Source organism: Metopolophium dirhodum, chromosome 3 (genome assembly GCF_019925205.1).
Source record: "Metopolophium dirhodum isolate CAU chromosome 3, ASM1992520v1, whole genome shotgun sequence".
NCBI lineage: Eukaryota > Metazoa > Arthropoda > Insecta > Hemiptera > Aphididae > Metopolophium > Metopolophium dirhodum.
The window spans coordinates 1,656,189-1,672,358 of record NC_083562.1 but is presented as its reverse complement, the minus strand read 5'-3'; the positions used below and the strand labels follow the sequence as shown (position 1 = coordinate 1,672,358).

At 32.5% G+C, this 16,170-nt stretch overlaps 1 pseudogene; it reads right to left on the bottom strand.

The window, feature by feature from the left end:
- The window catches only part of LOC132941754 (lachesin-like), a 241,880-nt pseudogene that overhangs the window by 123,421 nt on the left and 102,289 nt on the right, over positions 1-16,170 (bottom strand).

Here is a 16,170-nt window from a genome sequence, read left to right as displayed (position 1 = left end):
TCTATTAACAAAGCGATAGTGTGCACTGTTATACGGAATCGACCAATCCAATTAGCGTATCTACTACATACCGAAGGCTTCAAAAGAATGGACGTACGACAGCACAAAGGTTCAAACTATAAACACACACACACAAAGATCAGTGTACAATCTAAAGAGATCTTTGTCTGTGTCCGTCGACCTGACGAGAATCGTTTCTGGATTCTGCCACATAATATTTTATATAATAAAACATCATACCTACTCGTACTTATATATAATTGTATATAATTGCTACGTGAAAGTGTGGTAGATTTCCGTAAAATGCATTGTATGGTAATTTCAAACCAAAATTTTATGTAAAAAATGTGCGTTGACTTTTAGCATAAAAATAATGATCTTAAATTTTACCTAGGACATTTTGCAATTGTTACCTCTCCGGTGCCTTTCCCCAATCGTAAATGTATAATAATTTAACATGGTACACATAAAAACGTGGAACACAATAACACAAACTGTAGCGGACCACATAATATGTATGATACAGTTACATGATAATATCAGTATATTATACTGTAATAAGTATATGTATGAATATAAATAATAATAATAAAGAAGAACGATTGTGTAAATAGTATAGTTATCCAGATACACATATAATTGTTAGCATATATAAGATACACATTATGTTAAGTTCGTTAGTTCTGGGACCAGTACAACAACCCGCAAGCCAACGAAATCCGGATGACGATACTGTTAGTAAGTCTTTCGATATCATGTATTTAATAAGCACTGTGTATGTATTTAATGGATATTGTGTAATAATAAAACATATCGACTAGAACTTAATATTTCATCAATCTACCGAGTTACGGTTAAAATATATGTCATAGGGCTCTGAAAACTCTCACTGAACTACCATCTAAATATAATAAGTTTCCCAATCCTGTTACAAAAATATAAACATAATTTTGATATTTATTTCGAATAAAATGCCGTTGAGATGTTGCGTGATGCTAATGTTGTTCTTATCAATTACTAAACGCATTAAATAAAAGGTATAACGATACGTGGCGTAACAGAACGAAATATATTGGTTCTAGATAGATGATATTATATAAACGTTCTAAAAATTAATTTAGCACGTTTCGCAGTTATTTTCTTTGAAGACGGCCGAAATTAAACTGATCGGAATGAAAGGACTACTATATACTATCATACACAAGAATTTATAAGATTTTCCGAGTACTTAGTTTGACGAGGAACCTCACTTTTCCATTTCGAGTCGGCAGCAGAATAGCAATCGTTGGCCAGTCCTTTTACGTGCGTGGCTTAAAACTTTGGTACGTATCGATGGGCGGGTGTACAGCGTACACATCAAACGAACTTCACGTTAACGAATCATCTCCAATACATAAATGAAAATAAGAGAGGGCGGATAAAACGCAATAATTTGTTTTAATATATACGACCGGAGTGAGCAATCACGGGTTTAAGATTGTAAGCTTAATAACAAATATCCGCGTACGTAATAATGCAATTCAAGTTCGAAATAGTTTCAATGACAATTTTTTATCTTTTGATTTCTCAGAGTTATCGGGTTAATGTATTTTCAGTTAATGTTGATTTATTTTCAAATATACATAATATTTAAAACTAATAAAGTTTTTAAATATTTATAATTTGTATATTATTACGAGTTTGCATGTTATTCAATATTAATACAATGAAAACAAATTTCACCGTTGATAGGCGCCTACCAGTTTCACAGAACTAATAACTTTATATTATTGCCAATATATCAAATTCAAGTATTCATAATTAGTAATTATTACTATACAATTATGTTTTTTTTGGTTTTTAAGCTTTGGATGCGTTATTATGTCTGATAATTAATTATTATCACTCAGGCAGCCCGTCGTTTATATAATATTAGAATCTGAAGTTAGCAAAATGTGATGAATTGTGTTCAATTTATAATTTGAGATCAGTCCACTACTTTTTAAAGTTTTTAATTTATCATAGGAACCTGTAATTATTTGAATTTTAAGTTTTAATTTTAAACTTATCTGTAGGTAAGGCTTAGACAAGCAAAACATTAATTTAACCATATTATAAATTGCTGTTGGTAGAAAGATTTTGTCTGTTTTGAAAAATAATTTGATTTATCATACCTCATTCTAATTACTAAAACAATTTTAAATATTTGTGTATTTAATGATAACTGTTTAATATATTTTTGAAACGTATTGCATAATTAAAATTTATGAATTTAACATGTCAAGAAAAATGTATTCAAGTAATAAGTTAAATTTGAGAAATGCATATTATACAAATGAACGATTATTACGGCACTTGTACGAGTTTTACAGTTTTATAATAAAAAGGCAAATGGCGACGAGACAGTTGTACGCGTCTGATTAAAGTCGTTTGTTATTCTAGTCAGTGGTGCGTGACTCTTAAATGTTTAGTCAAAGTTTCATTCGAGTTATTGATCGTTTAGTTATTGACGTTTAATTAAGGACATTCATTGAGACACGGATTCACAGTGACTTGTGCTGATGATTAAATCTTGTTTTCTTAGATTTCGATTTGTTTTGTAATTGGGATTTCAACCAACACACATTCATAAACCGATTGCTCTAATACCTCCATATTTAGTTGGTCACCAGAATCCGTTGTTTTTGCGCGCGTCATATTTAAAAAGTAACAATAATATACTTATGTATGATTTACTCTTAAAAATTCCATTGTTATCAGCAGTGTATGACGGACGGATAAAAAATAATGCACATCGAGCGTAGAGAATTTATACTAACGCTTGGAGGCACAGTCAGAGTTTTTTCACCATATCTTACGACTCGAAATTCGTCTTCGTGATGGTTTCTTTGTATAATTTGAAGAATTATTTAAAGACTCATTTTTTACGGTAATAACAAAATGTTGTCGAGTTAAGTTAGAGTTAGGTTGGTTTAAATTGTTGTCAAATATATTATTAAATATGTGCGAGTAAAAATACAAAAAGATTGGTATAATTACAGTTGAAAATATGCAGTGGCATTGTCATTAGATATTATTGTAATTATTTTTAATTAAGCCGATACAATGTATTGGAAATCTATGTATTTTTTCATAAGTGCTTTTATTTAAAAGAAAAATCTACGATTAATTAAAATGTGATAAATCGAAGACGGTCAATCGCGCAACACTTATATTTTGGTCAATCGGAATGATAGATTTGATGGTACACGTGGAAAAACAAGAATCGTGAGATATGGTTATATGTTTTTGAGCGGAAAAGCTACCGAGTCTATACATTTAGACTGGCGCCGATAGGTCAAGATAAATGGCCAGGTCGCGTAATAATCAACACATATGGACAGTGTGAAATCTTGATATTATATTTTCGGAAGTAGAGCAGCGTAATCAGTGATAGTGGATTATCGTAAGCTCCTTCTTAACGGGCAAAACCATATGATTCGTAGTTGTATTCGATTGTTGGCACCGAGTTTTCACTAAATTTGGCACACGCTCTGCTGTGTTACGACAAGCAGTACGAAAATCAACCGACACCCGTAAAAACAGCTTTTGATAATAATATTTCCATTCTTGTAACAAGGGCCGATTGAAAATTCTCCGTCAAAAATCGAAAGCATCTGTCGTCCTGAATTAAAAACGACTTAAGTCGTCTACGCTGATCTCGGGCCTAATACCTGATCGGCTATATCGTAACGCACCGATAGCCGGTCGTAGTCTTATACGTGAACGTCTCGGAACGTCTCTTGATGGCCACTTTGCGGACGTGATGCAACCGTGGTTGAAAAATTTGTGGTGCTGGTGGTGGTAAATTAAGATGACGACGATGTTCATAATAATAAAAACTATCGTCGACTAAGCAAAATTAGCCCATCGAAACCACACGACTGCAGTAATGTGCCGACCGTTGCGCTGGTGGCAGTGGCGACGTCGAGACACGCGTGCGGTTTCGGTGGCGGTGGATGTGATGCACTATCCGCACAGTTATCGTCTGGGGGGCGAGGGGGGGGAATATAGTGATGATGGTGGCGAAGACATGCTTGCGAAACTTTCGTTTACTCTGCAAGCAAAGTTTTGCGAGGTGTCGTCGAGAGGGGTTAGTGACGACGGGTGTGTGGGTTTACACACCCACACCCACACACACAGGCACGTGGTACGCCAGTAACGTAGTATAACGAGTTATTCTTCACTCGAATCCGACGGCCGCGTGTACGGGGGAGAGCGCCGAACATAATGGACCAGAACTAAGCCACCTAAACGACGGTCTCCATTAACAAATTAACCTTTACTTTGTTTGCCAACATCGTCATCTCACCCGTACAATAATAATAGTAATAATAATAATATTATATTATCATTAGAGTATTAAGATAATAACGATAATAATAATAATCATTCGACAGGCACTGCAGTGTGGTCGGAAGAGCCCTAGAAGAGCCACACCGGACCGACCATTATGTTATTATGTATATAATATATGTACCTATATATATATATATGCGAGATGTAAGTCCGCACAACAGTGTGGTATGTGTATAACGTTGGTTGTAGAGGAGACCGGATAATTGTTCGTGGGGCGCAGGAGGGGGGGAGGGGGGAGAGGTTAAGGTACTTTTGTTGTTATAATATAACCGGAAGAAAGCGACGACGTGCCGGCAAAGTCTTTTGAAACACCTCACGTCAGCAAGATTATGTAACGCGCGTAATCTATATTGTACAATATATACATAGTGCAGCACCTAGTTAGGTATACCATATACGCGGTTAGTTGGACAATTATTATTAGATTGAGCGTTTAAAAACGTGACAAAGATACGGTATTATCAGCTTTAACGGTCTATTTACAGACTAATGGGTCATCATATTCGTATGATATACAGAGTGATTTTTTCAATAACGATTGCTTATTAACAATATTATATTTCAAAAAGTACCTATTAATACTGTTCTCGGCATTTCAAACTTAAGATGTATACAATAGGTAGTTCATAATTTTTTATTATAACATTTGTTGTTGTTTTTTTTGGAGGGGGGAGAGGGACCAGTTGACAGTAGGTGTAAAATAAAACACGACCAAACAAATATGATTTAAATTCCCATAATTTTAGTCTCACCGATTTTAATATTTTTACCGCTAAAGAAATATTGTCTTATATTACATTACACGATTTAAAAAAAAAATCGAACCAGTAATTTAAACGTTTTTAATATTGTGTCTTAGCGATTATTATTGTTTTTATTTGACACTCGTGCTATATAACGTCAAAAAGAGACCACAAATGATATTATCTGTCTTAATCTTAATATTTTACTTTGATAGAATATAAAACATTTAATAATAATCATCCAAATGATTCACTAATTAATCCATAGCCACAATACGCTAATTGATGTTATTTATGTCTTATTATAGTGCCGTAAAGAAGATAAAGTCATCTATAATTATTATAATGTTTTAACGTAAAAAAATTATACAAAATACAATAATAATTGCTAGTTAGTTAAAAAGAAAAACAAATGGAAATGTATAATTTAAACATTACCGTATGCATATTATTCCAATTTATCTCAATTCCCAAATATGTCAAAGTATTAAATTTAAATATCGTGTTTATTTAGTGAAGGTAAGTAGGTACTGAAATGTCAATAAATAAATATTGTTTTTTTCGCTGTTGGTTTAGCAAAAATTTAATAAAAAAACGTGTATATTTATATGATGAATAAAATAATATTTACATAAAAATAACTGACTGAATAATCATATTAATAAAGAAGTACGTAAGAAATGTATAAATCGACCTTAAATACCATTTAAATTATTTTCCATCCTTATAAAACATTTAGTATCCATCCATAACACATACAGATGGCAGATATTTTTTAATTTTATGTTTATCACATGGATAAAATCGGTGAAACCTTCATAATATATAACATCGTTAGTTTTGATAACCACCTTGAACAAAAACCCGTGTATTTACTATTCGTAAAATATATACATAGGACAATAATTATTATATTCTTTATAGGTGGCGTAGAAGACGGCTGGAACACGTTTGAACTCGCTTGACAACCGAACATCGAGTGAGAAATATTCGAAATCTGTCAACGAGCCGACAACAACAGTACGTATTGTCACCGTACACACCAGCAATTAAAATATAATCATGTGGTAATAAAATAAATTGGGCACGGTCCGAATAGCCCATAACGAAAATCAGCGCATCTCAAAATAAATGGCTCTAGTTCATTGTTTTCTTATTCCCAAAAGGCTCCCGTCGACAAAGATTTTACAAACAGGTAAATTCCTAAAAAGTTCCCATCGAAAAAAGATATTACGATCAGGCGAAATTCCCAACAACTGACCATAATACCGGTATACCGATTTGAGGTCGATTTACTGATATACCATATACCGGTATACTAGCAGTATACCGTTGTATAATTTAAATTTAAATTGCAAAAATATGCATATAAATCATAGTAATACACCTTCATCGAAAAAAACAGGGTCTCATTTGAAACATAATTGACGAATTTTCATCGAATAAAATAACACATAATATGAATTATGAATTATATAAAAAAAATTGAGCTTTAAAAATTTACCCTATGTATGATTTTTATATTTTTAGTTTTTACATAAATATTTATCTTTTTTACAATTTTTTCTATTTTTTAACGCTAACATTTAATATTATTTAATTATTTCAATAACATTTAAATCACAATATATGATTTTTATATAATTTTTACAATTTACTTAGAATATAACCTTAATAAAACACCAGCACATTTTTAAATACACCTCTTTTGAGACAGTCCTAAGTCAGAAGTCTGTATGAAGTGGGAAGAAAGAAGTGTGTTGTAAAAAACAGGAACCGTTTGGAAATTGTCCTGTATGTAAAACGGGAGCCGAATGGATTAGGACCGAACGTCTATAAAAATATGGTCGGAAAATAATATAAAAAAAAGTCTATATTGATGGTGTAAATGGATATATTAATTAGTATTAGCCATGTTTTCACGATGCCAAAGACGAAATTATGTCATCTCCCATCTAGAAGTTGTTGCCGCCGTGACTGCAGGCGAAATGTGGTTAAAAGTCGAAACAGCCGGCTGCCTGGGTACTTTCGGAACTATAAATAATAAACAATATGCAAGATTGCCGCGAATGACAGACAATACAATAGTTGTATCACTTTATTCCAAAATCCTTGTGAATAAATAATTGTCGGGATATAGTGCCACAACTAATATTATTTCAGAAGGTGCGGGGTACATGGTCTAAGATTTCCAGTAAAGCAAAAACACTGAACCGGCCATAAACCAGCGTCAATCATAAAACGGAAGTTACGATATTTTAGTCGTTAAGATAAAAAAATCCAAGTGGGTTATCCACACCAGTAAAGGCACGACAGCACGACATCATCGTACATCGATTCCATCAATCCAACAATTTTGTTTGGAAAATCTTAGATATTGTTAGATCACTTAAAACATTTGTTGGACTATATTTTCACAATATTTTCAGTTTCAATTTTCACGCCGTCAAGTCCACGCCAGCTGCAGTGCAACTGTTATTGGTACTTGTTGTTTACGCTAAAAATGTCCTCATCCATTCGTTGGGCACTGTTAGATAACTTTATGTTGGAGGTATTTGTTACCTGAAGATAAATTATAAAATGCAACTTTTTGTTCCGAATTTTTTTTTTAGGCTAAACTATCTACTCATTTTCTTTTTAAAAATATTTATTCCACATTCAATATAAGCTAAAAAGTTGGCAATATCTCATTATATCGTTATTATGACTAACATGTGGGAATATTAAGTTTTGTATTAAAATTGTTATGTTTTTCGTATGAAACAAAATAATATGTCATCAAAATTTCTGTCATCAGCAAAAAATAAAATTATCAATAACTTTAAAATATATTTACAATCATTTAAAATTATGTGATTTAAAAATACATTTTTTTCAACCAATAGTATTTTGAATTTTAAAGTATGGATTGAATATTTTTTTTCTAAGCGTATGAGTAATGTTTCTATACTTTATATAAAAAAAAAATGATATATGTGATTTGGGTGAGGGGGTTCGATAGTTATGTTCTATTTGTGGTCGTCCTGCAAGTACAAACAATATTAACTATATAGTTACAAAAATTATTTAAAGCATTTCTGACCTAGTAGTCGTGTTAGTTGATGGTTGGTTCCACGAATTGCTTTTTTTGTCGTTCCAATGTTAAATAAAAACACTTGACTAACGGTCTTGTTAAAATAAACAGAAAATACGAAAAAGTCGACAGAAAAACTTTCGAAGAAGAATAGACAATTTAACGGTAGTTGAAAATTAGTCAGTTGGTACAAATGTGATTAAACCTCCTTTTACTGAAACTTATTCACAGATGTTATAGTAGTTTCTTGCGTATTTTCTTTCACGTTTAATCGAAATGCCTATTTTTCTCCGACAGGTATTTAATTAAATTTTATCGTATAGTTTACCATTGAATAATAAAGTTTGATTAAATACGGATACACGTGAATACCTATACAAGTAAATTAAAAATCGAATTTTATCGCACAAATTTGAAAACATGTATTTATCATATTATTTTAATTAGCCGAATAAAACTTGAAAATCAGCGTGTATTGGTTCATAAAGTAATTCAAATAAAATATTACATGCTCATTCACTTAAGGGTTTTTTTTTCATAGAATACGCGTTTTTATTCTTTTAGTACAGCAATAACACGCGTATTAATTACATTATTGAACGAAAATACCATATACGTTTTGAATAAATTCGGTGTTAATGATTCTATCGTGGATGAAAATATGTACGTTTATATAACATGTTTCCATTCCTGTTATTTTGAAATTTGAATATTAGTTTATTTTACAGCATGCGTGTAAGATTCATAATTTAATAATATAACGGAGTGCTGGAAATTCGAGACGGAGCTCAATGTAGTAATAAAAATATAATTAATCAAGTATTTTACTCTCTTCGATATTATTATATAAAATAAAAACTAATAAATCTTGTTCCACCGAGTTTCTATCAAATAGACAGGGTTTTATTAAAATTCTTCGAATAATTTAAATACCGGGAAGTGACTTTGTTGTCGGCTCGAGACGAGTTAACTCTGCATACATAATATTATATATTTTGTGAAGTAAAAGACGTCTTAGGTCAGGACCAGATAGTGCCGCAGTGGTAAGTTGAACCGCACAAGTATATTATCACGGCAAAACATAACATTGTATGATGGTAAACTTTGTCTTTGAATTATTGGTAAGGTACGTTACAATAATATTCGTGTCGTACATAAGATAATTATCCATATATTATAATATTACACCAGTCAACGTAGACGAATCGTTTATGACGTGCTACTTTTGAGACCACTGCAGTTGTAGCAGCAGTTGTAGTGATCATGTGGTTTTGTTTCGCAACAGTTTTGGATCGACGCCAACGTACTACTATTATTATTATACCCATTGTCGCGCTCAGACAACGCTGTGCAGACATGTACGCGGGACCACGAAATTATGCGAAAACATAACTTCCGATTATTGTAATAATATCCAGCGGGTACGCATATTATGTACCGTCGTCGTGAAGGGTATTATGTTATAAACGTGCCCGGAAATTACATCTCGAAATTTTATACAATATCGAATACAGTAGGGGTACACACCGGTGAACGCTGGGGGTAGGTGTACCTACGTACGTACATATATACGATGTTGTTATAATAATTGCGTGCACGAGTGTGTGTCTTATTAATTATTTAGTCGAGTCGAGTCGGCGTACGTAGATAAATATGTGTACAAAGACAGCGTAAAACATTTCAAAGAAGGTATTATTGCTGCATATAATTATCGGGCGCCCGCGTTACGCGCGGCATTATCTCATATGCAAATTATTAGCAGAGTCAACAATTAACAGCTAGAGTAGGTTGCGAACACGCTGCTTGCTATATTCTCGTACACGCGCACTTATATCGAAAACCGGCTGTATGGCTTTTAATTAAACGACGATGGGTACCTACCCACCCGATGACGTGCAATTATGATACGGACTCGAGTTATTATTATTGATGTGAAAACACGGCGTTCAGAGCGTTTCCGCTAGGGCAGCAAACATTTTCGACCGTTATCGTTTTCATGATATACCTATTATAGTATTATTAAGAGCCTAGGTGATTTTTTATACCTAAAATTCTACCGGTTTTTAAAATTTTTCCAAAAACACCGACAACTCTTTTGCCACTAAACAATCTGATTTGGACGTCGGACGTCAACCTTGGAGGTAGCTTGAGATCGGAATTCTTGCCAAGCTAATTTACTATGGAAGTAATATTTTCGGGCTTGTGATTTTTGATGCGAAAACATCTTATACAGCGTTAAGATTTTTCCGCTTGGGCAGTGAAAATTTTAAAGCGTTATATTGTTTTTGCGTAACGCTCGATATCTATTATACCATTGAAAGGAGTCGATTTTTATGACAGTTATATTATCTTAAATTCTACAGGACCGATTTGCATAGTTTTTTTTTTTGTTCAATTTATTTATCACTTTTATATATATGCGTGAAAATATGTACGTGGCGTACCTACCTATGTTGTAAATATTTTATTCTAATAGAAGTTATCTCTTTGTGTTCTAAAAAATGAAATTTGAACAAATATAATTCTTAAAAATGTTCAATCCTATCCTACAAATAATGTGAAATCACGTGTTTTAAATTAAAAATATTTAATTCAAATTCGACATAATAAATCTATATTTCTAAGCTCATATATTTATATAATTATTGATATATGTTTTCACATCTTCCGAAGGTCACTTGTGTCACTTTTTTTTTACGCACTCCGTTTGTACGTTCATGCTACGATCTTCGTCAGAATAGTTAGATAACTGAATTGTATAAAAGCGGTTCGATTAAAGTCATGCAGTCTAAACCCCGAAGACGTCGAATAGTCGTGTACGTTGGTTCGTTTTTTGTTTATTTTTTTATTTTTGTAGCACGGCGCTCTGTGTGTGCAATTTAACAGCGCACCGCGGTGTCGACGAACGGACGAAGTCAATAATATTATAGTCCGTCTTTCACTCACAGTCGTTTCCACTTTGGCCACAAACTACGTCATAATTATTATTATATTGAATTCTATCATTATTTAACTTCACGTGAAATTGTTATTGTTATTACTTGTATTTTTATGTATCGATTTCCCCTCATTGTACTCTACTGTCAGCCGTACACAACACCCACGCATTAACTACATACTTTTACATAAGAACTAAAATATAATTGATTCAACATTTTAGGAAATTGGTTTTTTCTCACTATAGCATCAAAAGTTCCTATTAAATTGATTATATTATATAAATACTTCCTTTCAAAAAAACAAATACTCAAACAAAAAAAAGTTGAATATTTGTATTATAAAATAATATTACAATGTATAGCGAATAAAAGTTATCATAAAATAGTAAGAACTAAGCAAAAGAACCTTTTTCAGATGCGAATTATATCTGATATTATTTTGTCGAAAAATGCGATTAAATTATTTTTTGTTTATACTACACTATAAGTCGGTAGTCCTTATAGTTAATGCGCTGAAAAAAGTAGATGAAATAATTTTTAATAAGTAATAACAAAAAAAAAACTATTCACTTTGCTTATGTGTGTGTATAGTTAAGTATATTAAACACTCCTTTGATTTTATCTCTTTATTTTCCATCCATCGAAAAATACATTTGCCGTCAGCAGTTTATGACACTATTGCTAAAAACTTATGTCTAGATAGTCCTAATCCAATTGCTTATTTGATTGTTTGTACCGAAAGGCCGCCACCCAAATTGTATGAAAGGTCGTACAAATGTATACAAATTACGTAATAAACGAACGTTAGAATGCCCATTATAGTAATTTGATCCATAAAAACACATACGCACAATCGGCGTGAGAAAAACGACTCAAATAATATTAGGAATTTAATCGTCAATATGGCAATCCAAGCACGTATTCCTCCTTCACGTCTTGTAATATTTTATTTTTACTTTTATTTTAACGTTGCTTGAAGATTTTTTTTGCGCTCGGAATACGGAGAAAACCTAGAAAATCCTCTAGAACAGTGCATGTATATAAATATAAGACGAATCTAAATACTACGACTTTGTAACAGATATAAGCTCTTGGTTGACTTCATAAACGGTTTATACAAACACACACAAAAACACGCACACACACCCACCCATCCACCCACACACGCACGCGCTGAAACACTATTTTCTAGGTCAGAGAGGTTGTTATAGGTTTATGCGTGCACATAAATCTAATAGATACGAAAACTAAATGGGTAATTTAATACGTGTAGGTATAGAACAGTGTGCGCATGAAAATGGACAGTGCGTGTGCGCACGAGGTAAATTCAAAGTGTTGATACTTAAACAGACCGCGGTAACGATTCCGGTGTAATATTAAGTACATAGATTTTAAATAGGTCTACTTATATAATATACAACAATACGCGCACTAGCACTTAAATGGCGTTCACATAATATATTAATGATTTAACGGTTATTGTTATTATATGTTATCAACCGGGTAAAATCGGTATTGGTTAGGCTGTACGTGTGTAATATGGGAAAATTAGCTCCGGAGGCGGTCGAAGACGAAACATAACGATGCAAAGTTGTTGATGAATAATAATGACTGCAATATACGTGTACCTATATAATGTTATTATTATGTTTGGAGGACACGTCAATAACATCCGACGCTAATATTATATATTCGCTGGGAAATTTATCCGAATAAAACATACGCGTGTGTAGATTATGTTGTATAACAATACGAAAAGCGAATGAATATAGATAGAAATCCGCTATTCGATTGGTTGTTTACGTCGTTATTTCCGATTGCCGTCATCATGTGACCGAACCGTTGTTAACACAATTATATTATAGGCATGTACATTATTATACCGGCTGCAGTACGGCTAATAGGTGAGTATGCTTCAAAAACGAAACAATATCATACAATGAAAACAAAATATATAATATAATGCGTATACATCATTGGCGGGTCATACTTGACGTCTGCCCGAGTTTCATGTTAATAATATAAAATATAATAATATTTTATATTATGACATATTGCATTCGAGAGTTGCAATTATTATTATTATTTGCCGTGCCAATGGTACCGAACTGCAAAGGACTCATCGACGCATAGCGTGTACGTGTGCACATGTCAATATACGCACTAAATTATCGTCAGCGTGGGATTTTTTTTTGTGTCGTCGATCCGGATGGGGCACATGATGTGGAGCGATTCGCATTGTGCGTTTTATTCAGTTTAATATGTATATAATGTATTTATTTTTAGTTGCGCCCTTGTAGTAAATAATGATTTCGATGTAATACTCAGTTGTCGAGTTTTGTACTTGAAGTCTACATACACACACACACCCTGCTTGGTCGTTTATAACGCTCCGGCGCAATATATAACCGTATTGCCATGCACAAAAGGTTTGATTTAATTAATTATATTATATTATATGTATCGGCGTGACACGAACAAGCGCAACGTGCCCCTATAATATTATATCGTCATTATAATATTATATGCGTACAAATGTTCCAGTACTTACGATATTGTGTTATGCGTATTGTTTACTATATTATTATAACTATACAGCGGTAGAATTAACTGTTGCGTGAGTCCAATATTATACCATCGTTTCAGTGGGCCGTGGCGGGAGGGGATGGGACGTGTGCACGCGGTGAAGACCGGAGATAACAGCACGTGACTCTGGGTAATCGTGTGTCGTATAGTCTTTACGACCGTAGGAAGACGGCCGGAAGGCAATTATATAAAGTTACGAATTTTAAACGGATCTAGTGATGTAGTTTTGGATCGACTCAGACATCGTGACGCTTAATCGACGGAACTATTCGAAATACTTTGAGTTTGTGGCCAACTCATAACCATACACACACACACACGCACATGCATTTAGGTGAAACTGACAGAGCTTAAAGTTTAACATCAATGCGTTTCCTGCAGATCGTTCCCAAAAAAAATTAGAAGTTTTTATCGTAATGTAAAATAATAGTAATACTTTTTCATCAGAGTAAATCGAAATATTAAAGAATTTTAAACTCTTCTATATAATAAGACGTGATACCTAGCATGTAACTTTACGAGTTGTTTTTTTTGGAATTCAATTATATTCGTTTTAATTACGCCATTAATATACTGATAGTTTATTGATTATTTTTGAAGGGAAATCAAATTAAATATTTAGTCGTAACTGATTTTACGAAAATATATTAAAATATATTACATGGTTAAACGAATACAGGTCAAATAAATATTTTTCGATTAAAAAAGGCTTACGACTAGAAAAGGTTCTGGTAGCCAAGGTTATAATTGGTAAAGAAATATGTGGTGGGTAACTGTTATCAATATATTTTATTGAATTTTAACTGTAATAATACAATTATTATATATTATGAGACATTTTTACTATACATATTATTTAGTGGTAGTGATTAATTTCCAACTTCGACTGATTACGCGGCAGAGGTCTCCAAACTATTTTTTCGAGGGCCATATAAAAAATTAAAATCTGCGCAATGTGGAAATGCAATGAATGTTATAAGTAAATAATTTCAAGAGTTCAATGATTGTTACGATGACTGAGGGGACGACGTTGGTTAGATACGTGTAAAGATACATTTAAGTCTAGTGTAATATATTTTCGATATTAATTAAAAAATGGATTGTAATTATGTTAAACATCTATAATGGAATATTATAATTGTGTTTCAAAAAAATAAATAAATATTATTAAATATTATTAACAAGATAATAATATTACGAGCAGTTCATTTTTTTGCCGGAAGTGGTCCGTGGGGTGTAGTTTGGAAACTCCTAAGTTACAGTCTTGAAGATAATAGCTGTGTAATAAAATAGTATTTTTTGTATTGTCCACTTACCTAAGACGTCTAAACAGCTGATTTGTTTTTGCATTTCGATGGTGTTTACTTGACACATGTAACAGCCTTTGTCGGTTTCCTCCACGTCTCTTATATGTAAATACCAAGTCCTGTAATTCTCATGACTTACGCTGAATCGACCGTTTGAAGCCACTACACGCTCGTGAAACGTTAATATTGTTTGATCTTCGGCTTTCATCCAACCGATCTAAAAGAAAATATTAAAAACTTTAAATCATGATTTTAAACCATAAATGGTACGTTTTTTTTATTTTTGTAACTCTTCCACATCATGACACATGAGCCTTCGGCGTTATGCGTTTGATATATTGATACGATTCATTGTATTTATACGAGGTTTGTAACTTGAAAAACAAATAATAGAATTATTGTGTTTTGTTCTTAAGCTATATCGATTTAACGATTGATATTGTCAATATTTCGTGTAATTATAATTATTGTTTTCAAACTTTGATCATTCCGAATTCGTTCTACATTCATTCAGTTAAATTTTATATGTTTCATTAAAAACTTCAATGTCAAATAAAAAGTTTTAACGAACTGAATTCAATGCAAATATATTTTACTTGCGGTTTCGAATGGTATATTTAAAAAAAAAAATTATGTTCTTCAAAGAAAATTCAATAATCGTATTATCGTTATATCCGAACAACGCGGGTGTAAGAACAAAATTAATTAAAACAAACTAAAAATCCATTCAGGAGTATATTTCAGCGTTAATTCAAAACTATGTGTGACTTGTGTTTGTGTACTGTATTGAGTTAGGTTACGTGTTAATTGTTTGTTTTGGGACGGCTTTTTGAACGAGATGAGAGATGCTACTGAATTGTGAATTAATCGAAACTAAGGACCAATGGTGGAGTATAAATAATATTATTTATTCAAATATACGAACAAAGCGATAAATGTGACTATAAAATCGATTTTTATTTATTACGGAAAAGTATACCTACAAAAACGAATTCTTAAGTACGAATAGCGGCCGCCGATATTCAGTCGTCGGCGTATTCGACAATCGTCTTCGTCACCTCTGCCATGACGTTTTAACAACAGTGCTGATCGTTGGAAGCGCTTGGTCGTAAAAATGAAAATAATTCTCCACGATATCAATTTCT